The sequence below is a fragment of the Suncus etruscus genome, chromosome 5, assembly GCF_024139225.1.
Source record: "Suncus etruscus isolate mSunEtr1 chromosome 5, mSunEtr1.pri.cur, whole genome shotgun sequence".
NCBI lineage: Eukaryota > Metazoa > Chordata > Mammalia > Eulipotyphla > Soricidae > Suncus > Suncus etruscus.
The window spans coordinates 146,074,325-146,101,222 of record NC_064852.1 but is presented as its reverse complement, the minus strand read 5'-3'; the positions used below and the strand labels follow the sequence as shown (position 1 = coordinate 146,101,222).

Here is a 26,898-nt window from a genome sequence, read left to right as displayed (position 1 = left end):
AATAATTTTTATTTTGACCAATGTGGATTACAAATCATTCACAGTAGTATTTTAGGTACATAGTGACATTGAATCAAGGGCATTCCCACCACCAACGTTATCCTCCCTCCACCCCTGTTCCCAGAATGTATCCCATTTCAACCCTCCTTTGCCCCCCGGGCTGCTAGTATAAGTGGTCCCTTCTGTGGCCCTTCTGTTGTAGATTGGGTATCGATTCTGTTGTCATTGGATTTGGATTTGGTGTTTAAGTCTGATCATTTTTTATTTCTACTCAATGTTCATAGAACTGTTTGGTCTTGGTGCCCTCCATTATTTCCCCCCAATTTGTAGCATCAAATTTTTAAAAGAACCTTTGGCCTTTGGTTCACATCCAACAGTGCCCAAGGACTACATTATAGGCTCTGTATATTTAGGGAATTCTAAAGGAGTTACCCTTTGGTCATGCTTTGGGGTTTCATGGTGATGAAGCTGGGCTGGGAATTACCAGGTGTCTTAATCCTTGCTTCATAATAAAAATATTAAGGTAGAAAGTGCATAATCCTGGGATAAGTAAGCTAAACAGTGGCATAAAATTGAAAAAAAGTGTGTCTGAAGTGAAAGCATGAGAATAGGTATTTAGAAAGGAATTTAGTAAATTAGGTTCAGTTTTCAAAAGAAGGAAGTCCTAGAATAAAGGTCAATAAAAAGGAAGGGTGAGGCTTTCTGTTTGCGGAAGAGTAACAGGTTCACACCAAGGGCTCCTACAGCCTCGTAATATGCAATATGTAAGGGACATCATATAAAACAGAACTGAGACTTAGTTTTTATTTTTAGTTTAATAATCCTTTTCACCATTTTTTTTTAAATTTTGGGGCCATACTAAAGGTACTCAAATGTTTACTCCTGTCTCTGTACTCAGGAATCACTTCTGGCAGGGTTGGGAGATGGAACTTGGGTCAGCCCTATCCACAATGCAAAAACCAACCTGCTGTCCTATCACTCTGGTCCGTTCATCTTTTGTCATAAGAGTTTTTAACATAAAATCAGTGTACTAAAATTGCAATTTATCAGCATACATGTTTTAATAATTTAGTTATTTTTTCTGATTAGGAAATTTATTAAAATTAGACCTATGAATAAAAATTATGGCTTCATCTAGAAGTGATATAAGATTGATGAATTATTTTTTAGTACCCCCACCTAGACATTTTACTTACTTTAGTTATTTTGTTTGGGATTGTGTAATATCAAGAATATTCTTAATCATATAAGTAGTTTAAAATGTAAAATTAGTACTTTTGCAATATAGAAATGGCAGAAGCCTGACAAAAATAAAATATAAATTTGGCAACATAAATCATTGTCTTTTCCATATTCATTTGATACCTGTGCTGAAGGGAAATGTAAAAATTAAGTATTTGCAAAACTTATTATTGGTCAAGGAGGCTCAATTCATGCTAAGATGCCAAATGGACTTCTTTGCCACAACGACTTGCTTTATTTCTTTATTTTATTTCTTTATTTCTTTATTTCTTGCTCATATGACTTGTGCAATTCAGGATAAGGATAGTGAGAAGGAATCTAATTTATGTTGTCTGTCACACAGTATTCTTGGTTTAAAAAATTCTGCCATTATCATTACTATCCCATCTGGAGGAAGTAGTATTCTTCATTGCTGAGGCAGTGGTGGAGGTATGTGCGGTGTAAAACACTGGTTGTTTAAACATAGATCGTTCTTTCTTTTTTGTGTGGGGGGACACACTTGGCAGTCACTGTTCAGGGATTACTCCTGGCTCAGCGGTCAGATATTACATCTTGCAGACTTGGGACACCATATGGAATTCTGGGGATCGAACCTGGGTTGGCTGCATGCAAGGCAAAAACCATTCCCATGAACATAGAATATTCTTTACTCATAATGGCATACTTCATGATACCATACTTCTGCTCTGTTTTTGCCAAACCAATCTCCTGGCCCTACATTTCAAGCTAATATACATAATTCATATGAATCACCTATACAGAGGCACTCAAAAAAACAACAAATTACAGGGATAAGGCACAGGGATAAATCCTGGGAAGTTTCCAAGTCTATACAGCCTAGAAATCAGAACCTGTGGTGTATAACTAGGAAATCTACTTTCATCAGAAATGGGTATGGCGTTAGGGGGCACACCCAGTGGTGCTCAGGGCTGACTCTTGGCACTGTGATCAGGGCGATTAGTTGGAGAATCTAACTGAGGCTATTTCCTACAAGGTAAGCACCTTCTTATCCCTGTACTTACCAATTCTCCGGTCTGGGGAAATCTGTATTTTAAACATTGTTCTGTGGCTGATCTTCATAATTATCTGAAAACTACTGCTATGAACAGAGATATCTTTAACGCAGAGGATAGGCAAAAGTAGACCTGTGGTTGTTTTTTGCTATGTTTTTGGTTCTTTTGGGGGGTTCACACCTGACACTGTGCAGGGTTACTCCTGGCTCTGTATACAGAGGTCACTATATAAAGTGTTCTGGAAACTGTATGTAGTTTCTGGGATTGAACCAGGGTACTTAGTACTGAGCAAGGCAAATACTTTAACCCCTGTACTATTTAACCCTATTATCTATGATTTTAAAATTATTCCTAGTCCAGTGCTAGAGATGGATTAAACAGGAGTTACTGGAGGCTGGCAGATTTCAAAAAGGGTTTAATGAGCAAAAGAAATGCATGTGCTCAATTATTATGTAAGGTGTTAGCAGGACCAGCTCAATTTTAGTGCTGAATAATGTAAATTCTCTGGGTATTTTAAGCTTCTCATCACCACCACTCCTTCTCTACTTGACTCCCTGAAAACTGATGGGCACTGGTAGGCACAAAGTGACTCCCTCGAAGTCGAAGCTCTTTACAGTCAGGCAACATCTTGACATGCCACTGCTATTGATGTTGTGGAGCCAGTTGCACACCAGGAAGAGTCACTGTGTCTCTTGAGAAGTGGTTGACAAATGGTCAGTGTCTCTTCTTCCCTTCTCTGGCTTCACAGAATCTAGTTAGCTTGCTATGTCTCGACAAATCTACAGAAAGAACAACCCAGTACAGTCTCTTTTGAAAATTAAACTAAGCTGAAGAAATAGTATAGCAGGAAAGGTATTGAACCAGGTTTTATTATCGGCATTCCCTATATGGTCCCTTTAACTCTTGCTAGAAGTAATCCCTGACACAGAGTCTGGAGTTAGCCCTGAGAACTGTCAAGTGTGGCTTGCCCCCCCCCCAAGAAAATCAAAAACAAAAAAGTAAACTTTGCTGGTTAATGTTGGATCTTTTCTTTTTGTTTTTGGGGCATACCTGGTAGTGGTTAGGGGTTACTCCTGGTTCTGCGCTCAGCCATCACTCCTGGGAGGCTCAGGGAACCATATGGAATGCCAGAATCAAATTTGGGTCATCTTTCTGCAAGGCAAATGTCTCACCCACTTTTTTTTTTTTTAAGGAGCAGGTTTCTCTTGATGCTGTCTAGATTTTAACTGGTTCGTTTAGATTTTAACTGCCACCATTACCCTTTCTCTCAATTGGTTCTGGGGGTGGGAAGAAAGGGGAATTAGAAATAATTTCCTTTGGGGCTGGAGAGATAGCATGGAGGTAAGGCGTTTGCCTTTCATGCAAGAGGTCATCGGTTCGAATCCCAGCGTCCCATATGGTCCCCCGTGCCTGCCAGGAGCAATTTCTGAGCATGGAGCCAGGAGTAACCCCTGAGCACTGCCGGGAGTGACCCAAAAAAACCACAAAAAAAAAAAAAAAAAAAAAAAAAAAAGAAATAATTTCCTTTTTGGGGGGTGGGGGCATACCTAGTGACTCTCAGGAGTTACTCCTGGCTATGTGCTCAGAAATCGCTCCTGACTTGGGGGACCAAATGGGACGCTGTGGGATTGAATCTTGGTCCATACTAGGCTAGCGCAGGCCAGGCAGATGTCTTACCGCTTGTGCCACTGCTCTGGAAAATTCCAAACATTTGGAGAAGTAGGTTCTCTATCTTTCAATATTGTGCTCAGTACTTCCAGTTGAATGCTTTTGTACAATGATTGAACAGTGGAATAAAGACAATTGTCTGGCACTGCTGATCAGTTGGAGAGAAGTGAGGAGTGTACTGTTTGTTGGTTCACTCTCCATTGCCTACCCTCATATTCTGTTATTAATTAATCTCAGAGATAAGGGTTTTTTTTAATCTTTCCCCATAGAAAACTTAACTATATAATTCTCAGTTGCTGATTGTATCTGGATACTTTTAGTTAATAACCAAAGTATTAGCTAGCAAAAGGCTTAGGTTTCTAGCAGAATATTTGCTTTTTCTTTTTTTTTTAAACTTACTTTCATCTTATGGATAACTTTTTCTTAGAATAGAAAAATCATTTCTAACCTAAACTTTTAGTGTATGTAACCTTTTTTAAAAAATAATTAGATAACTTGGAAATTCTGCTATCAATATCTAAGATTAATATGTTATAAAGTATCATATAAAATATATATCATATCCCAATTAAGTCTTGATTATATAAATTAGAGGGAGACAGTAAAATGTCAAATTCTCATCTTTATATATGTGTTATATATATATTTATTTATCAAAGTCTCAGCAACATATAAAAAGCAAATGAGAGCAAAAGAGAGAAGTGGAACTAAGGAGAAGAGGAAGAATCTGAAAAGACAAGATAACATTTTAAGGGTTACGCCTGTACCCCAATCTGTACAGACACACTTTCCACCACAGCCCCAAACACAGACAACAGAAAGGGAACCAGGAGTGGAGAGAGAATGAGAATATCTATATTAATTATATAGCATTCCATTCATGGGGGTTTCAATTGACTATTGCTCCGTAAAACCATAAATGCTTCAAAATTTCACAACTGAAGACATAAATGATAATATCTCTTAACATTTGTTTCAATGAACAAGTAAAATTTAGTCAAAGTCAGAAGCAAGTTTGAAATATTGAATGCTCTAATTATATCATTTATCATTATCATTATAATTATAATCTTTGATAGAATACAAATAATCCTAAAATAACTGGTCAATTGATGAGAATTATTACAATTTAAAACTCAGTGGTAATTCACCTTTATAGTACTGCTGGGTCCTGAAAGAGAGAGGAAAAAATGAAAAAAAAAGTCATATCAAGTTGTTTTCTATTCAATAAATGAGCATTAAATTTGTGGATGTAGAAACATCACAAACCAATTAAAAAGAAACACCGTTGACATGAGTCTTTTGTGAGTATCTGAGAGTCTTGTGGAGATTATCCTTGACACAGCTGGAGCAAAATTCAATCAAGACTGGACACACTGAAGACATTAATGAGTTTTATTTTAACCTTATTTCTTCTGCTACTGAATGACACAGCTCAGAGCCAAAAACAATACCTCTAGGCCCAGAAATTCCTTGTGAGTATAAGGCTGGGAGAGTGAGTACCCTTCTTAATCTACAAGGCAGACTACCACCAAGGTGTCCCCTAGTCCCTTCTGTTTCTGTTTTTCTTCTTATCCCTCCTTCTGATCCCTTCCCTCCTACCTACCTAGGATCAAACCTAGGGCCTTACTCACATGTACTATACCACTGACCTACTTCCAAGCCCAGTCTACTTCTTTCTCAACCACCCAACAAACTAATTCATTTTCTACCAGTTTTGACCAGCAGGTAGAAAGTGGTCAGAATGGCAGTCAAGGCTGGATATAGAAATATCTCAAATGGATGTGGATTCTGTTGGCCACTGCAAACTCTGTCATGAAGAATGCCCATGGCTGCTATGAAATCTCACCCGAAACCCCTCCCCATATGTACACATATGCATCCCCTACCATGCCTTCCCTACAATCCCAAGGTAGGAGGTTCCCTATACTCATTCCCAGTGTCAATAAGAGTTAGAAAGAGGCATACGGCAGTCTGTCTATGCAAGATCACAGAAAGTACAGAAATCTGAGGATTTAGCAATGCTCTGGGGAACATGAGCCAGTGTCATTCCCCAAGGCTCAAGAAAAGGCACAATCTTAACAGAGAAAGAGAAGCACTTTCAAGTTTTCTCTACTGGGCCTGTTTTACCAGGAAGATCAAGCTGAGGGAAGAACTCTATGAAAAGACTGTAGCTAATATTCATGATAGCTACTGATGGAAAATTGCTTTACTCTGCTTCTTTTTGGGTTACAACCTGCAACTATTCCTGGCTCAAAGCTTGGGGAACCACACAGTTCTAGGGATTAAATTGAAGGCACCTGCATGCAGAACTTGGGTGCTAGTTCATTAGACCATCATCTGGGCCCCATTAAAACATTCTTAACAAATTACTAACAACAATAACAACAACAAAAATATTCTAAATTAGTGGGCCTGACAAGTGCATTAGGGGTAATGCACTTGCCTTACACAAACAAAGCTGACCCAAGTTCAATCCCAGGTGTCACATATAGTCCCCAAGTACCACTTCGAGTGATTCCTGAGTACAGAGTAACCCCTGAATGCTGCTTACCCTGATTCCCACAAAAAGAAAACACAACAAAACAAAGCTAACACACAAAAAAGCTCTTCTAAAGAGAGATAATATACTTTGATCAAGCGAGAGTTACCGTGAAAAGCAAAAAAATGTTAAACATATTAAAATGTTAGGTAAAAGATGGGGCCAGAGTTAATAGGGCATTTACCTTCCACACAGCCTACTCAGGTTCCATTCCCTGAATCCCATATGGTCCCTGAGCCTGCCAGGAATAATTTCTGAACTCAGACACAGGAACAACCACTGAGAAGCGCCAGGTGTGGCCCCAAAATTAATTATTTTTTAAAAAAAGTTATATAAGGGGCTTGAACAGGGGATAGACCATTTGCTTTGCAAGTGGCCGACCTGGAGCCTGATCCCCAGTATCCCATATGGTTCCCCCCAACTCAGCACTGCTACAAGTAATTCCTGAGTGAAGAATTAGAAGTAACTCCTGAGCATTGTGGGATGTGACCCTGAAACAAACAAAAATGTTACACTCATAGGTTGATCAAATTCATCTGATCAGAGGCACAGAAATGAATTTTGAAAAAAAACCCATGTATTTTTTTCTTTAAATCAGTTAGTCAGAGTAGGAACACATTAAATATATGTTAACATATATTAAACATACTAAATATATGTTAACATATTAATTATATTTTAAACATATATACATTATGTTATATTATAAAATATATAATCATATAAAGTGATATCCATAGCCTGCACATTCAGTGGTGAAAAGGTGAAAGATTTTTCTCTAAGATCAGTAATGAGACAAAGTTGTCTGCTCTTACCTCTCCTAACAATTTTGCAAGAAAGAAAAGACATCTAAATTGTTAGTTTTTTAAAAATAATATCTTTATTTGATCATCATGGAGACATTCAAATTGTATATATAGGATCTTTTCCCCTTTTTGGGGGGGGGCACACCCATTTGATGCTCAGGGGTTACTCCTGGCTAAGCGCTCAGAAGTTGCCCCTGGCTTGGGGGGACCATATGGGATGCCTGGGGAATCAAACCACGGTCCTTCCTTGGCTAGCGCTTGCAAGGCAGACACCTTACCTCTATCGCCACCTCTCCGGCCCCTTATATATATAGGATCTTAGATATAAAAAATTCCCAGAATTTTTAGTGCTTCACAAAAATAAAAAGTATATTCAGAAAAACATATATAGTTGGAGGGTACTAAATAAACCTAGAAAATTAGTTGATCATATGTATTGGAATAAATCTTCAGATTAAAAAATCCCAGTTGGGAGCTCAAGTGATAGCAGAGCAGTAGGGGTTTACCTAGCATTCAGCTGACCTGTTATGGACTGGGGTGTGATTCCCGGCATCCCATATGATCCCCAGATTGCCAGGAGCTATTTCTGAGTACAGAGCCAGGAGTAACCCCTGAGCACCATCCAGTGTGCCCCTCCCCAACAAATCCCATTTGCATTTGCCAAAAAAACAGAAAAAAAAAAAACAGAAAAAAAAAAACAGACATTTCACCAAGCAAGTGAATAATCTGAAAATTATTTAAAAAATTGAGGAAAACAGAAAGGACAGAACATGTTTTTTAATTATAAGAACTAATGCTATTGGGGTGGCAGTGGTGATACAGAGAGTAGGTACTGGCCTCACTTGTGGTTGACCAGGGTTAAAAATTTGGCATTCCAATGGTCTCCTTAGTCTTGTCAGGAATGATCCTTGCGTCCTTGCATGCAAAGTCAGTAGTAATCCCTGAGTACCACAACGTGTGATGACCCAAAAAAAAAAAAAAAAAAAAAAAAGAATGCTAGCAAAATGTGCACATAACACAAAGCAAATTGCTCAGTGCCACCCTATGAAAATTTAATATAAAATTTTTTCATATGAGAAATTTCATTTTTCACAGCCAAGAACTTAAACAATTCTAAAATTCACATGGACCCACAATCAAAGCCATCTGAAACAAGAAAAACAAAGCAGGAGGTCTGACACTTTCTGGTTTCCACCATTTTCAATATCGTAATAGCCAATAAAGTATAATACTGGCATGAATTGGGCCAATGAAGTAATCAGAACAGTGAAACTACTAAAGATCTATAAATAATCTTTACATATATGGTCAACATATGTTTTCTATCTAAAATAGACTAGTGGCACAAACAAGAAAGAGCCATAAATAGCTCATGCCTATATGACCAAACAGCATTTGACAGGGGTGCCTGCAATTCTCAGGAGGATTCCCAGCAAATGGTGGTGGGAAAATGATGAGTTCACATGCAAAGGAATGAAACTATTTCCTTGTCTTCTCATCTTGTACTGCTGTATACAAGTAAAATCTAAGAAATTGATATTGAAATTGTCCTCCTATCTTCCCATCTTACACATTATACAAAAGTGAATCTTATATGAATTAAAGAGTAACCTCTAAGATCAGAAACCATACATCCTAGAAAAAAACAGGGGGAAAGCACCCAACAATGTTTTTGTTTGCCTTTTTTTTCTTCAGATATTACCCCAAAGCCCACAGGCAACAGAAGCAAAAGTAAACTGCTGGGATTATAGCAAACTAAAACTTTTCTTTATAGAAAAATATTGATACTTACCTGGCAGGGGAGATACCATGATCACGAAGGTGGTTTCCCCAGGGCGAGGCTTATCCATTGTACTCTGGATGTGCAGGCCTCTGAGATTTCCCCAAATGTGGGAAACTCGACTGCATAATTTGTGGTAGTGGGGAACTGCGTTGCGCTCTCCCCTGAAAAAAAAAAAGAAAAATATTTTAAGGAAGTTCCTCAAAAAATTGGAATGAATGGGCTGGAGCAAAAAGCATAGCAATAGCGCATTTGCCTAGCACATGGCTGACTCAGAAAGGACCTAGGTTTGATTCCCGGCATCCCATATGGTCCCTAAGCCTTCCAGGAGTGATTTCTGAGCTCAGAGCCAGAGTAACCCCCGAGTGCTGCCAATGTGGCCCCCCAAAAACAAACATTATACATTCAAATTAAATTACCAGAGGATTCAGTAATGCCACTCAATTTATTGCAAAAGGAAATAAAGCCATGCTATTAGAGATATCTGTGCCCTCCATACATTGCGACATTATTAATATTAAACAAGTATGGAGACAACCAAAATGATCCTCACTGGACAGAGTTAAATATATGAGGTGGATGTATATGTGTGTATGTATATTGCTGAATTAAGCCTGCTTATGAACTGATGGAGTATAAGTGCAATAAGGGTTGCTGTAAAAGTCGAATTCTAATAAAGTATAAACTCAAGCACGATTTCAAATGATTATCACAAACCAAAATGACCATTTTCAACAGGATATATAAACATCTTAAGGAAAAGAATTGCAGATGAATTAAGATTTAAGTCATTGAAATTCATAACAGTGCAGGAACAGATTGATCATCAGGGATTTGGGTGTTTGCCTTGCACAAGGCCAACCCTGCTTCTACCCCAGTGCATTCCAAGTACTTCCAGAAGTGATCTCTGAGCAGAGTCAGAACTAAGCCCTGAGTCCCTCCTGCTCTGACCCCAAAACAAAATCATCATACCAAATGGAAATCTGAAGCAGTGAGTGCTTTGCTATGTTACGATTGAATTAACATTATCATGGCTCCTGCCTCATGAACAATGTGAATGACACTCTCAGGGTATGCCCCAAAATTCTGTATATTTATTTATTGAGCCAGGTATAAAGAAGACTCATGATGCTCAGATGGTGATGACTGTCCACGTTAGTACAAAGTTTAAGCAGAAAGTGGCGAATAAGAGGAAAAAGAGCACTTTAAAGGAGATAGGGGCATAGTCCTTAGTAATTTGGCCAAAAATAAAAAAATAAATAAGTAAATTAATAAATAAATGCCTAAATTTGTAAAATGATTCCGGGACTCCATTACTTAAAAATAATTGTTCAACTCATTAATTCAACTAAGCCACGCAATCCTTTCCTTCAAATGCAGCAATAGCCTAGTTGCTCCAAGAGGTTTGTTTTGTTTTGTTTAATCTCACGTATTGGGCTCTAAGAATTGTGTTTTTATTTTGTTTTGTTTTGTTTTGTTTTGAAATCTAATGTATGGGAACTATGAAAGGAAAAGGATAACCAGAGCTCACACAGGAAACCAAATCCGGTCCTAAACGCCTGGGCCAAGCCCTAAACGCCTGCTCTTTCTCTTCCTCCAGATTGCACAACAGAGCCCTGAAACTACTTTCCTGCACTGACCGGGGCTGTTTTCCAACACCAGTGCACACAAAACTTAAAAAAGAAAAATGAGTCATTTCTTCAAAGTTCCGGCCTGGGCCTTTTTTTTTTTTTTTTTTAAAGCTGGGGTTGACAGTGTCCTGTCCACATTCCGTTTCTCTGCCACGGCCAAGGCCCTGAGCAGCTGGACAAAGAAGTTTCTCGTGGATCGTGCTCCTCCCGGAATGCACAGAGGCACAAAAAGTTTGCCTGCTGCCATGTCTGAGCCTCTTGCGCAGAGTCCCGCTGGCCACTTGCAGAGTCCTGCTGTCCCGGGCGGTCGGTCGGTCGGGGCGGGGCGGGCCGGGGCGGGGCCGGTCTGATCCATTCCAGGGTGCGGGGAGGCCTCCCTCCAGAACCGACCCGGTTTTCTTAAGCCTCCCCCAGCTCTGGCACCCCAACCCCGTCCGCACACACTCCTGGGCGCCTCTGCGCGCTCGCCTGCTTTGCGCGCAACGGTGCCAAACAACAGCGGCAACTTGCGCGCAAACTTTGCTCGCGCTCCAGCCACGCACCCCCGCGGCTCCTTCTCGGGGACCCCCCTACCGACCCATCACCGCGTCCAGGGCCCGCCGGCCGCGGTGGCCTGCCTGCCTGCCCAGTGCCCGCCCCGGCTCGGGTCCGAGCGTGGAGGCCGTGGGGCGCGCGGGGCCTCTTGGCACGGCCGCATGGACTATCTGGCCACCCTCACGGGCAAGAGCGGCCGCCTCCTGCGGGGCACCGCCAGCCGCTTGTGGGGGTTCGGGGGTGCTGGCGAAAGCCGGCAGGTGCACTTCGAGGATTCCCTGAGCGAGCCCGCCCAAGGGGAGCCCGGCGGCGGGCCCCCCGCGCCCCGGCTCCCGTCGCCGTCCAGCCCGGAGGGACCCGGTGAGCCTTACCCGCGCGGCCCGGACGGGGCTGGGTGCTGCGTGCTGGGTGCTGGGGTTGGAGCTGGAGGGGTGCTCGCGCGGGGAGGCGTGGGCAGCTGCGCCCCCCGGGCCTCGGGGTTGCGATTTGGCCGCGTCTCCCCGACTTCTTCCCGCCCTCCCTGCTTCGCTCACTTCCACCTCACTTTGTGCACCGCGCCAACCTTTTGCAAGGGTCCGAGTCTGGAACCTGGAACCTGGAGCGCCTCCCAGTACCCCCCCCCCCCCGTAGTGGGAGGAGATCCTGGAAGCGATTGTGATGCGGGGCTGCCTGTAAGAGACGCAGGCCCAGAGGGTCCCCGAGGTGGGGTGGCTTCGACCTTTAATAACTCTTGGGGGTTCTCCAGGGCACATCCACAGCCCTCCTTCCCCCCTGTGATTTGGGGAAGGCGGAGCCCAGCCTGGGGAGTGTCCCTTTGGCCGCCTGCCTTCAAAGACTTGTTAGCGACCAGGGGTGCAACCTGCGAGAAACTTTTGGGGGTTCACTTAGATTTACCTACCGTGGCTTATTTGAGTCCCTTTCTTGGAAGCGACTTGGTAGGTTTCTTGCAAGAATCCATCCTCTGACTGGTATGATGCTGATAGCTGTGTCTTGGGGTGTTTTTATTTTATTTTATTTTATTTATTTGGGGGGTGGGGTATTGGGGATTTGGGGGCCACATTTGGAGGTGCTAGGGTCTCCTGCATGTGCTCTCCCCTTTGCTTTAGGTTCTAACCCTCTGCTTCTGGTTCTTAAGCACATTAGGTGGGTAATGCTCCTGGCTGAAAAGGAAGGAACTTGCTCAGGTTCAAGTTTTTCCGTGGAAAGTGCTTTCCTTGAGCTTTGTCTTTAGTTCAGCAGTTGACTCGCCTCTCCTTGTCATATTTTATTTTATATAGTTTACTCAGTTGGCCGAAGAATGCTTGGCTGTTTTAAAATTTAAGCACGTGGGTAAATACAGGTGTGTTCATTTAGAAAAGAAAAAATAGGCCCAGGAAAAATAAAGCCAGCCCTGAAGCCCACCTGCCATTCATTCAGCGCAGTCAGTGAGGACACAGAAGGGTCTTGCTTGTATGATTGTGTATTACTTTGGAGGTTTCCCGCAAGCTTTGACGAAACTTTTATGTTAGTTTTCTTAAGCATGACACTTTGTTTATTTTGGAACCATATGGGCTGTGCACTCAGGGATCACTTTTGCCTGGGTTCAGGGACCATGTAGGATGCTCAGGATTGAATCCAAGTTAGCTGGGTTCAAGACAAGTTCTGTACTATTTCTCCATCCACTCGTATGGCACCTTTACCTTCTCACTAATATGTCATTTTTAAATTCCTGTTGGCAGAATTAGAAAAAAATCAAAGCAAAATACTCAAGTTTTGCTTAGGAGGCCGGGGATCAGGTGGGGGAAGAAACCCTATTAAAGATGCGGACATCAGGACTAAATCATGCAAGTTTAAAGAAAGGAATTTTATTTTGAGTCTTCGCTTGCATAATTGAAAAGTATTGATATGTGATCGGCCTCTGGATAGAAGATGATGTAGAATTTAGAAATATAGAATGTGTCGATGTAACAACAACCAGGCAGGGATATGTTTAATATTTTAACATTTTTAAATCATTAATAATATTTATTTTTTTTTTTTTTGTGGTTTTTGGGTCACACCCGGCAGTGCTCAGGGGTTATTTCTGGCTCCATGCTCAGAAATTGCTCCTGGCAGGCACAGAGGACCATATGGGGCGCCGGGATTCGAACTGATGACCTCCTGCATGAAAGGCAAACGCCTTACCTCCATGCTATCTCTCCGGCCCCCAATATTTAATATTTTAATGATATCTACAGACTTTTTCATTCATTCAGAAACACGGATTAGGACACTCGGTTTTAGTCTCCTTGAAAGAAGCAAATTTAGGATAATATTCAAACTCCTTCTGTGGATGCTGCCTGTAAAATCTTCACATGTACTTTAAAATCCACAGTGCTCCCAGATTCTGACATACAGGGATCGTGATGCCAAATTTTGTGTCACATTGTGACCAAGGTCAGGCGAGCCAGTACATCTTATCATGGACATACTCAAAGAATCCCTAGAAATGATTGTCTTTGAGCCAGTCGTTTACTCATGTATACATGAGGTTTATTGGATTCAGCTGCCAAGTTCTCCTTTCTGGAACTATTTCACTTGGGACAGTAACGAGGAAAATGAGTCAAGCTAGACTAGAGAAAAGCACTTGGGAGCAAAAAACCTTATCGATCTCTGAAGGTTAGCCCGAAGTAATTCAAGAAATTAGCGCCTGGGTAATAATTTCATTAACCTCTGCTGATTGGAGAGTAACTATAGCTGCCTCCATTCCCTCCTTTTGAGAAGCACAGACATAGATTACAGACTAATGAATGTTTCTTAGTTTCTTGCCATTTGATTAAAATGAGAATTCTATTCTTCACAGTGGCCTCATGGGTTTGGCCTTGGGGTGGTTCTTTTCACTTATGTCATTAACAAGTCTTTCTTTGAAGGATATTTTTTTGTTCCTCTGTCTTTGCTACCTGTGGCTACACTTTTCATATTTGGGCGGGGGGAGTTGTTGGACCACATCTGGCTGTACTTAAGGATTAATTCTGGCTCTGCATTCAGAAATTACTCCTGGCAGGCTCAGGGGACTGACTATATGGGATGTTAGGCTTCAAACCTTGGTCAGCTGTCTGGTTTGCAAGGCAAACATCCTACCCTCTGTGATATTGCTCAGGTCCCTCATTTCAGATTTTCTTCAGATTTTCCCTTTCCTCTGGTTGGCTGGCCATTCTTTATTCCATTATCTGAATCCTGCTGTATTTTGCAGCGGTTTTTCTTCCATAAACATTTTCAAACTTGGCATTTGACTGCACCCCAAGACTCTGTTTCTCTCTGGTGGTCTTGGTCCTCTCTCCACTTTATATTTAGTGATACTGTTATGATCAATATCTTTAATCACTACAGATTAAGATTAGGCCAGACAGAAATATGGTTCAAAGGCTCAGGTTTGGTTTCTGTAAGTACATGAATGAGTTAGGCAGGTGGTTAGCTTTCTTGTTCTTTTGCTTTCTAAGGTTGCTGTTTTTGCTCTTCTCCAGTCAGTGTTTGCTGATGCTAATGTTATAGTCCCTTCAGGAAACCATAATTGGGACTTTGTGCATTAAGGGGCTCATCAGACCATTACTTTCCTTAATAACAATCACAAAGAAACATCTTACATAATTCTTGGTGTACCTTCCACGTCATGATTTGATGTGTGAAGATGTTTGTACCTTGGAAGGCACTAAAAAGGCACTAAAAACTAAGGTTTTGGGGTTATAGATTGACCATTGACCATTCACTTTTGTTGTATAACTATAGAAAGGATTTGTTTTACTAAATTGGTAGTAAGGAAATATAAGCTCTAGCAAGTTTGGAGGTTCAACTTATTGAAATACAGCTTTTATGATAAACTGCATGACATGTGAACTTTTATATTCCCACTTGGGAACATTAAGGCTTAAAATACATTTTCGTCCTGTTTATTTTGTTCTTTTTGGTCACACCCAGCAGCATTCAGGGGTGACTCCTGGCTCTTAAAAAATCACTCCTGAGAGGCTTGGGTGACCATATATGATGCTGGGACCACCATCCTTCTGCATGCAAGGCAAATGCCCTACTTCGATGCTATGTTTATTTTTTTACTTTTTAATTTTCTTTTTCCATGTTTGTCTTTTGGACCACATCGGTGGTGCTCCGGGCTCACTCCTGGCTCTTCTCAAGGCTCATCCCTAGCTCTGTGTTCAGGGAACACTTATGGCTCTGTACTTAGCATCTTATATGTGGGCCAGGGAATAAGCCAAGGTTCCCACATGCAAAGCAAGCTCCTTACCAGCTGAATTATCTAGCCAGCCTGCTTTTTTATCTTTTTCTCTTTTTTCTTTGTAAGTGAAATGATACCAGAGGGAAATGATAGGAATAATAACTGCCTCGAGAACATGGAGTAGGCACTAACAAATATTTTTATGTCGTCCTAATAATTCTTATATTGATCCTTATTATCTTCTTTTCCTCTGAGGAAGCAGCTAGGTAAAAAGGGCTGTAGCCTCAATTTGGGTGTTTCTTTTAGGGGTTAGATAGTACAGGTGGTGAGCTCTTGACTGTTAACTTCTTTGTTATAACTTCTTTGAGTTATAGCCCTGCTAGATTGGGGAGCATGTAGGGAAGAAGAAAAGTCTTCTATTATGTATTTTTTTACAGCAAAAACAAGTTAACAGTAGACTAGAATGGATTGTCATTGAACTTTATTTTCATTTATTCATTATGAGGCTCACACCAGACTGCTTCTTTAGGCTATTCCTGGCTTTGGGCTCAGGACTGACCTCTAGTGGTAGTCAGGGGTTTATATGTGTTGCCAGGGGATTAATGAAACATTCCCTCCAACCTTATGCCTATTGTGTGTAAGGCAAGTACTATGACAACCCGCCCCCCCTCTCTCTTTCTCTCTCTCTTTCTCTCTCTCTCTCCTCTCTCCTCTCTCCTCTCCTCTCTTTCTCTCTCTTTCTCTCTCTCCTCTCTCTTTCTCTCTCTCCTCTCTCTTCTCTCTCTCTCTCTCTCTCTCTCTCTCTCTCTCTCTCTCTCTCACACACACACACACACACACACACACACACACTCTTTTTCAGAGTTAGAAAACACACACACAGAATTTTTTTCAGTTGAAGGTGTTGGAAATGTTATAAATTGAAGTTGCACACTATTAAGAAAGTTTGATAGGATATTTGAACCTAGAATGGCCAAGGGCCTGGAAAGGACTTGAGTGCTGCTTGTTACAACCAAAATAGCAAAGAAAACGGTTCAGTGCTGCATGTTAACTGAGTAATATATAGAACGTCAGGTGTCTGCAGTTCTAAGATGGGAGCGTGAGACCAAAAGCTCTTGATAAATGCTTTGATGGGAATTTCTAGCCTGCCTAATATCAATCTTTGCTTACACCAGTGAATCACAAGCATGAACCTGTCTATCATAGAACTGCCATGGTCACTCCATGTTGTAACTGATAGTTGTTTTAGATCAAAACTACCTCTACATGCTTGAGGTTACAGTGAAGGCTGGCTTGAACTTTATTAGTGCTGCTCCTCAGGATCTATCAGCTCTTAGTTGATGGGACCCCAGCTGAGAGCAGCGTTTCTCAACTAGAGGCCACTTGGCTCCTGGTTACCCCTGCAGAATATTCTAAGGGGGGCACAGGTGGAGCATGTCCATTGGGTTATATTGCAGGAGACTAAGAGGTCTGGCCCCAGCAGGACAAGTGGGCCATAGCACAGAAACAGTTTCTGGTTCTGTCTGTCTGGGTTGGGTCGTACAGTGTTTTGTTTTTTAATATTATTCATTTTGGTCTCTTGCTGGCTTTTTTTTTCTTTTTATTTTGGGGTTGTATTTAGTGGTACTCAGAGGTTACTCTTGTTTTCCACTCAAAAATCAGTCCTGGAAAGCTCAAGGGACCATCTGAGATGCTGGGGATTGAACCTGGGTTGACTGAGTGCAAGGCAAATGCCTTCCCACTATTGCTCTAGCCCTGGTCCTGTGTGTGTGTGTGTGTGTGTGTGTGTGTGTGTGTGTGTTTAACAATTTCTAAAGAATGAGGATGCTACTAGTCAGAGCTGAATTCTGAGAATTACCAATTTTTTTAAATGGGTAAATTATGTAACTCTGGTAAGGTTAGAATAGAGAAATGATGAACTGTAGTAAATGCTTAATAATATTTTTGTATTAGTTTTAGGAATGAGCTGTGAATTTAGTCTTCAAAATATTTGTTAGATTTCAGAGAATTTGGCCAGCTAGAGCACATACAAATTGTGCGCGGAATTGAAATCAAACATTGTAATTGTGCTTTGACTTGTGGTTTTAATTTTAAAGGTACAAGAATGTTCTGCATTTTAAAGCTATTAGTTTAACTTGGTATTTGTTGTATATAATGCTTTACTATGTTTCTTAGAATTAAGTCCTCATGGTTTCTTATTAGAGATCAAGTGTTTGAAATACTGTATATTAATATGTAATAAGATTAATACATAAGATGTTTAGTTTTATGTTTTAGTTGATTAACTTTCGAATATATATATATATATATATATTTTTTTTTTTTTTTTGGTTTTTGGGTCACACCCTGTGACGCTCAGGGGTTACTCCTGGCTATGCGCTCAGAAGTTGCTCCTGGCTTCTTGGGGGACCATATGGGACGCCAGGGGATCGAACCGCGGGATCGAACCGCGGTCCGTCCTAGGCTAGCGCAGGCAAGGCAGGCACCTTACCTCCAGCGCCACCGCCCGGCCCCCGAATATATTTTTAAAAGTAAAATGTGCTATTTTTTTTCTCTTTTTTTTGGAACTTTTTTTTTAAACTTTTTTTTGTTTTTGGATCACACCCTCAACATCCAGCTTTGCTCAGGTTTACTCCTGGGCCATGTGGTCTGAAATGGCTCCTGGCAGGAATGGGGACCACATGGGATGCAGGGATTCAAACCACTGTTCATCCTGGATTGGCTGCCTGCAAGGCAAACGCCCTAACGCTGTGCTGTCTCTCCGATCCAATTCCGGCATCCCATATGGTTCCTTGTGCCTGCCAGAAGTGATTTCTGAGCTCAGAGCAAGGAGTAACCTCTGAATGTAGCTGGGTGTGACCCGCCCCCACCCCCCCCAAAAAAGAGAGAGAGATTGTTAGTGTATTTTGTTACATGAATGAGTGATAGCAAATGAAATATGAAAGAAGCATATTTTTTGTTTGTTTGTTTTTTGGGTCACACCCAGCGGTGCTCAGGGGTTACTCCTGGCTGTCTGCTCAGAAATAGCTCCTGGCAGGCACAGGGGACAATATGGGACACCGGGATTTGATCCAACCACCTTTGGTCCTGGATCTGCTGCTTGCAAGGCAAACACCGCTGTGCTATCTCTCGGGCCCGAAAGAAGCATATTTTAAATTCAAATAACCTTTTCAGAAAAGGGCCCAAAATTTCTCTGACCATTTACTGGTAGTCAGGGAAATGAGAGAAGTGAAATCTGTCATAATTCATAGTATCTCTAAAATAAAGATAAAGTTGGTATTTAGGCAGGAGAAACACAATCTGTTCTTGATAGTAAAAATAAAGAGAAATAGGAATTCTAAAGGTAGCAGAAAATATCGTGATCATTTTATTAATATAGATTTTTATTGCAGAGTGCTAATTTTTGTATACGATTCTTTAATGTAGTTCAGTTATGTAGTAATCGTCCTGCAAAAGTTACATTTTCAAGCTTGTATAGCAAAACTACATTTTGGAAATTCTAGATAAGAGCTTCTCAGTAGTTTTCCATGATGATGGTTATATTCTGATTTTGTTATCCAGAATGGTAACCACTGGGCATTTCTGACTGTTGACTATTTAAAATTTGACAAGGGAGGGATTGAGGAATCTGAATTCTCAATTTTGCACTGAATTAGATGCTAATGTAAGCCGTTGGGGATTTGTTGCTATTTCATTATTCTTAATCTAGAAGCATATTTCAAGTCTTTGAAAGTTACAAGAATTGTAACTATATATTTAGCAGTATATATATAAAGTAAAAATATTATCAGAAAGTTTCAATGATAGAGTTTTCTTAGAACAGTGGTTTTCATTACATACTTTAGAATATATATTGATAAATAGTTAAGAAGTGTTAATTTAAGTCATTAATACAAAATAGTGTATTAAAATACTTGTAAGTTAAATATATGGATACTTAAATACTATTTTAATTATGTATTTCAAAATACTTATCAGTAAACAATTTGTGTCAATTTATTAACTCATTATACAAAATAGTGCTATTTTAAATACACATAATTTAAATATATGCACATTATTCCAATGATTATATTTCCATCCTAGGGGTTTACAAAATATTCCTCCAATTTCCACTGATCCACAAGTGCTGAGAGGTATTAAAAGTCATTGAGTTTCCACATTGCCATTTGAATGGCAATAACAAACTTTATTTTGAGTTCTGGTGGCAAGGCCCCTACCCTTAGCATCAGATCCCAGTGTGTGACAATAGTCATGTCATCTATTATATCAGATATAATATGAAAAGATTATATTATTATTATTATTGGTCTATTACATCATAGACCAAATTTATCTTCCAGTTTAGGACCAGTTTTTAATAATTCTTAAGTGATTCTAATATTTTAAATATTTTGTTCTCAGTCAGATAGCAGTATCTTAATGAGCTAGGCTGACTTTTTCTTTTTCTTTTTTCTTTTTTTTTTTTTGACTTTTTCTTTTTTAAGAACAAATACTTTAGGCCTAAATTGTTTTTTTGTTTTGTTTTGTTTTGGTTTGGTTTGGTTTTTGGGCCACACCCGGCGATGCTCAGGGGTTACTCCTGGCTGTCTGCTCAGAAATAGCTCCTGGCAGGCACGGGGGACCATATGGGACACTGGGATTCGAACCAACCACCTTTGGTCCTGGATCGGCTGCTTGCAAGGCAAACACCGCTGTGCTATCTCTCTGGGCCCCTTAAGTTGTTTTTTAATTAAGGCTTAAAAAGTGATGCATGTTTAGGGGCCAGAGTGATAGCACAGCAGTAGGGCATTTGCCTTGCAGACTGCCAACCCGGGATGGTCCCAAGTTCAGTCCCCAGGTATCTCATATGCCCACCCCACCATCCCCCACCCTGATCATGCCAGAGCAATTTCTGAGTGCAGACACAGGAATAACCCCTGAGCGACACCAGGAGTGACCCCAAAGCCAAAAAAAAAAAAAAAAAAGAAAGAAAGCATGTTTAAATTACATGCCAATTTCTGACTTTAAACAGGGACCTTATTAGAAAAATGGAGTTGACCAACAGTGAAAAAAAATCATGAAAAGTCAAGACATGTTTATATTTGAGAGATAGAAATGCTGAAGCTGGAATCTTGGTATCTTTCCTTCCTTTATACAAGACTTTTTTTCTTTGTAAAATATGTGTTCTCAGTACTAAGGCATCTATTATAAAGATTAAAGTTTAAAACCTACCTTCAGCTACTCATGTAATATAATTAATATTATGATAATCATTATTGTCAAAAATATATGTTTATAAACATGTAGAATGATAGATGAATAGCTGAACAGAGGAATGAATAAAATACTTGCTTGTCATTAGATGATATTTTCTTGAGTTAAAGATAGAGTGCAAGGGCTTGATCATATACTTTATATGTTAAAGGCCTGTGTTTATTCTCCATCCAACCACATGGTCCCTTGAGCAATAACAGGTATGGACCAAGCCTACCTTTTGATCCTCACTCCCAAATCCCACATTTCCCTGAAGGTATTGTAAACATCTTCTGAAAATGAAGTGAGATACTATAGTTTTTCTGTTCTTAGTATCAGTTTTGGTGGGATACATTTAATTCTTGGTTGGCATTGACAGTTTCATCTCCTATCACCCCAACTGTGATATTTATTCCTTATATTATTTTTTACATTTTCTGTTACTTATAAAATTCCCAGTTTGTTTTTTAATTGCATTTTTATAACTTTGGTTATTTTTTTTATCATGATCAGACTTTTTATTTGTATACTGTTTGTATAATTTCAATCTTGTGGGATTTAATTATGAAAGTAAGAGTCCATGAGCAAACTATGTTTTCTTTTTCCCATGGTCGGTAGATACTTTGGTATACATGCAGAAGTTCCTTATGGATTTTTTAATTTTTTCTAAGCACTACAATTATCCAGAAATAGATTTTGTGTATATATTTTTTCAGTTTGTGTTTGTTTTTAAGGAATTACATTTTTTTTCTCCAGAATCTATTTTGATAGAATAGTTGCTAGCTAGAACATTCTTATTTATTGACTAGAAAGAAAAGAGTTAAGAATTAGTCTGGAGGCTGGAGCTAGAGTGATGACGCAGAGGTAGGGCATTTGCCTTGCACTGGCTGACCCAGGATGGACCGTGGTTTGATCTCTTGGCATCCCATATAGTTTGCCAAGCCAGGAGCAAAGCGATTTCTGAGGGCAGAGGTAGGAGTAACCCCTGTGTGTCACCAGGTGTGGCCAAAAAAAAAAAAAAAAAAGAGTCTACTTTTGGGTGTGAAAAATAAAAATGAAAGACTCATCTCCTCTATTCATGTTTCATTGGTCAAAGCAAGTTATATGGTCCTGTCTGATATAACTAGGAGGATATAATGGGTTTCTTCTTTTCCAGGGATAATTGCTGAATACTTGGTAGTAGTATCATAACTCAGAAAACAGTTGCATTAGTTTGACAGGTTTCAGAATTACTAGAATTACGTATGTTGAATCTTAAGTACATTGCTGCATAAGATTGCCTACTTCTCTAGTTAATTGGCCTGTATACTTTTATATTTTTGATGTATCTCTTAACCAGTGCTTCAGAAAATGTTGTGAATGCAGATTAGCTCATGAAACAAGTTCTTGAGTGATACCAGAGATTTCACATTCACAATAATCACCCAAGTAATGCTGATAGTCCCAATGCTGACGCCAGCATACTTTGGCAAAGTTCTTGAGAACTTTCTGTCATTAATTTTTTTACTCAGTAGCAGACAACCAACAAAATTTATTTTCTAGATAGTGGGAAGATGGCCCTTAAAGGAACAAGGAATACATAAGGGATAGCAAATTCTAGAATCATGAGTTGTTATCAAATAAAGGGAAGGATGAGCATTAAGAAGGAATTGCTGGGTGCTTCATAAAGATGAAATACAATAAAATAGAAAGCCTATAAAAATTTGCTGCTTAGTTTATTCTTCTTTGCCAGAGCAGGTGTAGTGAACAGTAATAGAGATTTCATTATGGTATGTTTAGTAAAAAAATAATCTATGCTTAGTACTAAAATTATAATATTACATTATATTGGGATCTTTAGTATATTAAATGAGCTCTTCCTTACTTATTGTTGCTTTCCACACTTCCACACTTCCTTTTCCCATTCAGCTTGCCTTTCCCACTCTATAACCACACTCATCTTGAAATGTCTGGAATTGCTTACAGGTCTTTCAAGACATATACGAATAGTAATTCAAAATTTCATATATTTAAATATCCCTACAGTGTTTTAGTGTCGGTATAAATCCCAGCAAACATGAGACCATTTAAATGCAATTAGGTAGCCAGTGATATAGCCTTAAAATTTGGTGTTGGTGGGGCAGGGTGGGGAAGACATAGGAAAGGGAAACATTCAGTTGGTGCTAAGGAGCTATTCAGTCTCTGTGCTCTGGGGCAACTCTGTGGTGCTCTGGGGACCAACCCAAAGTCAATCACAAGCAGGGCAAGTACTTTATCCTTTTATTCCAAACCCTCCACCCCCCATTGCCATAAGATTTACAGTAGATGTCTCAACAGAAATTGTGGCCACTTTAGAGTTCTATCCCCTGTGAAATTACCCAGGGGTTTAGTAAAAATGAATAAGTGTAAAGGGAAATGAATTTTTAAGCCCATCGTGCTTGCCAGAGATCACACATCAGGTTGTGATGTGCACTCACAGGGGTTTGACTACAAGTGCTCACAGAAGTGTACACCCCTTTAATTGTGCTCACACCACTTAGGCTCTACGGGGGCCATTGCCATTGTTTGCTTAGTTGGGGAATGCAAATTAGCTGGATATGCAAATTAGTCAGTGCCGCTGGGCTTTGCTGCCGGGCTCACAGTTTCTGACCACAGTTCTTGCACTCCTCTTTTGTCTCCCTGCTTGCTGCCAATTTTATCACTTTGTAGTGCTAACACACACCTGGCTGCAGTAAAGCCACAAATTGCCTAAGTTGTTGGTGTTTAGGATTCTAGATAGCAGAGCTGTTAGGCTCACCCCAAGTGCAAGTTGCAGCACCAGGAGTTTGAACTTGGTGACTTTAGCCCTTGCAAGGCTATTGTATACCAAGTATGCTGGCAGTTTTCTCTATTGAGGGCATTATAAATTTACCCAGAAAGACAGAAAATGAGCTGATAACTCTGTTCTCTTTCAACTCTCAAATTACTGTGGTTATGTGATTAGATTTTTCATATGGATAGAAGAGAATGGCAAATTCATTTCGGTGTACCATGGTACCAATTTTTCTGAATAAAATTCTTAACATTGTTTTATTATGTTGGAGCTCTAATAATATAAACTTTTACAAAGTAATTATAAATAATTTTAAATTATTTAAATTATTCTAAATGACTAAGTGTTTTCAGTTTGTTTCAAACTGTGGAAAACTGGCATATAGTTTTATTTCTCTGGTTATACTAAAACTGTGGAAAATACTAAAGCAGTTTTATAATTCAATATGATTATTTTAATGACTTGGGGTACTGTAGACTAGAATGAAAAGTATTTTTGCAAGTAAATACAAATGTAAACAAGTGAGTGTAAATGTAAACAAATAAACTAATAGTTGTTCCTACGAATCAATTATTAAGAGTAATTTCTAGGGCCCGGAGAGATAGCACAGTGGCGTTTGCCTTGCAAGCAGCCGATCCAGGACCAAAGGTGGTTGGTTCGAATCCCGGTGTCCCATATGGTCCCCTGTGCCTGCCAGGAGCTGTTTCTGAGCATACAGGAGTAACCCCTGAGCACCGCCGGGTGTGGCCCAAAAGAAAAAAAAAAGAGTAATTTTTAAATATATATTTAAATTGCATTGCTTTACAGTATAAGATTTTATACTGTAAAATGAGGAAAGTTTCGGCTCCCCCTGCTGTTCATAAAATAAAAATAAATTGTTATTTAACATTTTTAAAATAGTTTTTTATATTTTGTCATGGAATCTAAAAATGTACAATCTGTGAAGAAAATTAGAATATTGTGATAAGCAAAAATAATTTCCCACTCCATTAAAAAAGTTAAATTCACAGTAAATATAAATATTTATAATATTTATAAATATTCACACTAAATATAAATTGTCTTTCTGCAACCCAAAGTAGTATGAGAGAGCTTTTAAACTTTTAATAGTCAGATGGTTAAAAGTGATATTTCTCATAGTAAGGGCCATTTTATGTCTTGGAAATTATCTAATTATATGTTTTGCTTATTTTTTCATCTCAGATTTGTAGTCCTTTTGTATCTGAAGACAAAATGTAATAAAATAGATATGATTGGAAGAAAGCAAAAAATGGCAGAATCCAAACAACAAACAAAAATAAAGATTTTATAGCAGAGATTTGAGTTGACCTGGTTGATTAGACTTTAGGAAAGGCTTATTTATTTATTTTTTTTTTTTTTGGTTTTTGGGTCACACCTGGCGGCACTCAGGGGTTACTCCTGGTTCTCTGTTCAGAAATCGCCCCTGGCAGGCACAGGGGACGATATGAGATGCCAGGATTCAAACCACTGTCCTTCTGCATAAAAGGCAGACGTCTTACCTTCTTGCTATCTCTCAGACCTCGAGAGAGATCATTTTTTTTTTTTTTTGGTTTTTGGGCCACACCCAGCGGTGTTCAGGGGTTACTCCTGGCTGTCTGCTCAGAAATAGTTCTTGACAGGCACGGGGGACCATATGGGACACTGGGATTCGAACTAACCACCTTAGGTCCTGGATCGGCTGTTTGCAAGGCAAACACCACTGTGCTATCTCTCCGGGCCCGAGAGATCATTTTTTATCCCTTTCCTGTGCCATACTTGTTGCAGCAAAGTTGATGATTTTATTCTTAGAGTTGCTCTGTTTAGTATTTCACTGTTCATATATACCACAGCCACTTGATCTGTTTTTCCATAATTGGATAATTGAGTTGCTTCCATATCTCAGCTATTCTATTAAAAGCACTGGTGAAGAGGTGTGTGCATATCTGATTGAATAAATGATATTGTCACTGAAGAGTAGATGCCAAATTTATTACTATGTCATATGCAATGTCTGGTCCTACTTTTTGGTAGAGATCTCCAGTTTGCTTTTCATGGAAGTTAGGCCAGAGGTCATTCATACCAAAAACAGATGAAGGCTCTTTTCTCACCCTGACTCCACCAACCAACACCAGCTGTTTACATGTGATATGTACCATTCTCATTGGTGTGACATGTTATCTCAAGGTTGTTTTGATTTGCATTTTCCTCATCTTGAATGATGATGAGCACTTTTTCAAATGCCTGTTAGTCATCCTTCTGTCCTCATTGAGAGTTTCTGTTCATCTCCTTGCCCTATTTGTTCATTGGGTCCTTGGATTTTGATGATGTTGTTTAGTTTTATGAGTGTTTTATAGATCTTGGGTACTGTGTGAAAATATTTAATTATTCAGTAGGTGTCTTATTATAAATTGAGTTTTTATCTAGCTGTATGGAAGCTTTTTTAATTTGATGTAGTCCTCTTTATTTAGTTTTATTTTGTTGTCTTTGGTACTGCGGTAATCTTGTTGAAGACTCCTATGGTTAAAATCCTGGAGAGTGGGCCCGGAGAGATAGCACAGCGGTGTTTGCCTTGCAAGCAGCCGATCCAGGACCTAAGGTGGTTGGTTCAAATCCCAGTGTCCCATATGGTCCCCCATGCTTGCCAGGAGCTATTTCTTAGCAGACAGCCAGGAGTAACTCCTGAGCACCGCCAGGTGTGGCCCAAAAACAAAAACAAAAAACCAAAAACAAACAAACAAACAAAATCCTGAAGAGTTCTGCCTGTTTTCTTTAATATATTATATGTTTTCTGATCCAATCTGGAAGGTCGCTAGTCCACTTTGAGTTTACTTTTATGAGTGGTATGGCCCTAATTTGATTGTCTTATATGTGGCAATACCGTTTGCCCAGCCACCATTTGTTGAAGAGATTTTCTTTGTTCCACTGTTATTTATATATATATATATATATATTTATATATATTTATATATATTTTATATATATTTTATATTATATATTATATATGTTATTTATATATATATAATATATATGGGCGGGTCTTCAGGGCCACGCCTGGTTAATCGGGCCTTGGGGGGAGGGGGTGAGAAATTCCTCCCTAGGCATCCAAAAACTACAGAGGCTCGGCTGGGCCCAGAACACTCCACATGCCAGGATTTCGTGGGCTTTTGACTGGTATGATGGGGGCTCTGGGCAGGACAGCTAGCCATAGGACCCTGGGCTGACCACTTTGTCCAGGAGAGCATGATTCCCCCCACACCAGGCGGGTCTTCAGGGCCACGCCTGGTTAATCGGGCCTTGGGGGGAGGGGGTGAGAAATTCCTCCCTAGGCATCCAAAAACTACAGAACCGCGCGGGGGCGTAAGCCATAATATTAATAATAATAGGGCTTGCTGTATTGCCCCTTTATGGTGAGGTTTGTCTATAACATCACCTGGAAGCAATCCTCTACCACGGAAGACCCTACCACCGCT

The 26,898-nt window shown here is 39.8% G+C and overlaps 1 protein-coding gene and 1 non-coding gene across 3 annotated transcripts in view; both read left to right on the top strand.

Annotated features, from left to right (window-relative positions):
• OXR1 (oxidation resistance 1) overlaps positions 1–26,898 on the top strand; it is a 363,437-nt gene that overhangs the window by 278,322 nt on the left and 58,217 nt on the right. The gene's annotated exons all lie outside the window — the stretch shown is intronic.
• LOC126009912 (U1 spliceosomal RNA) lies at positions 9,056–9,218 on the top strand. The gene has a single exon (XR_007496078.1). It is a non-coding gene; the product is annotated as a U1 spliceosomal RNA (small nuclear RNA).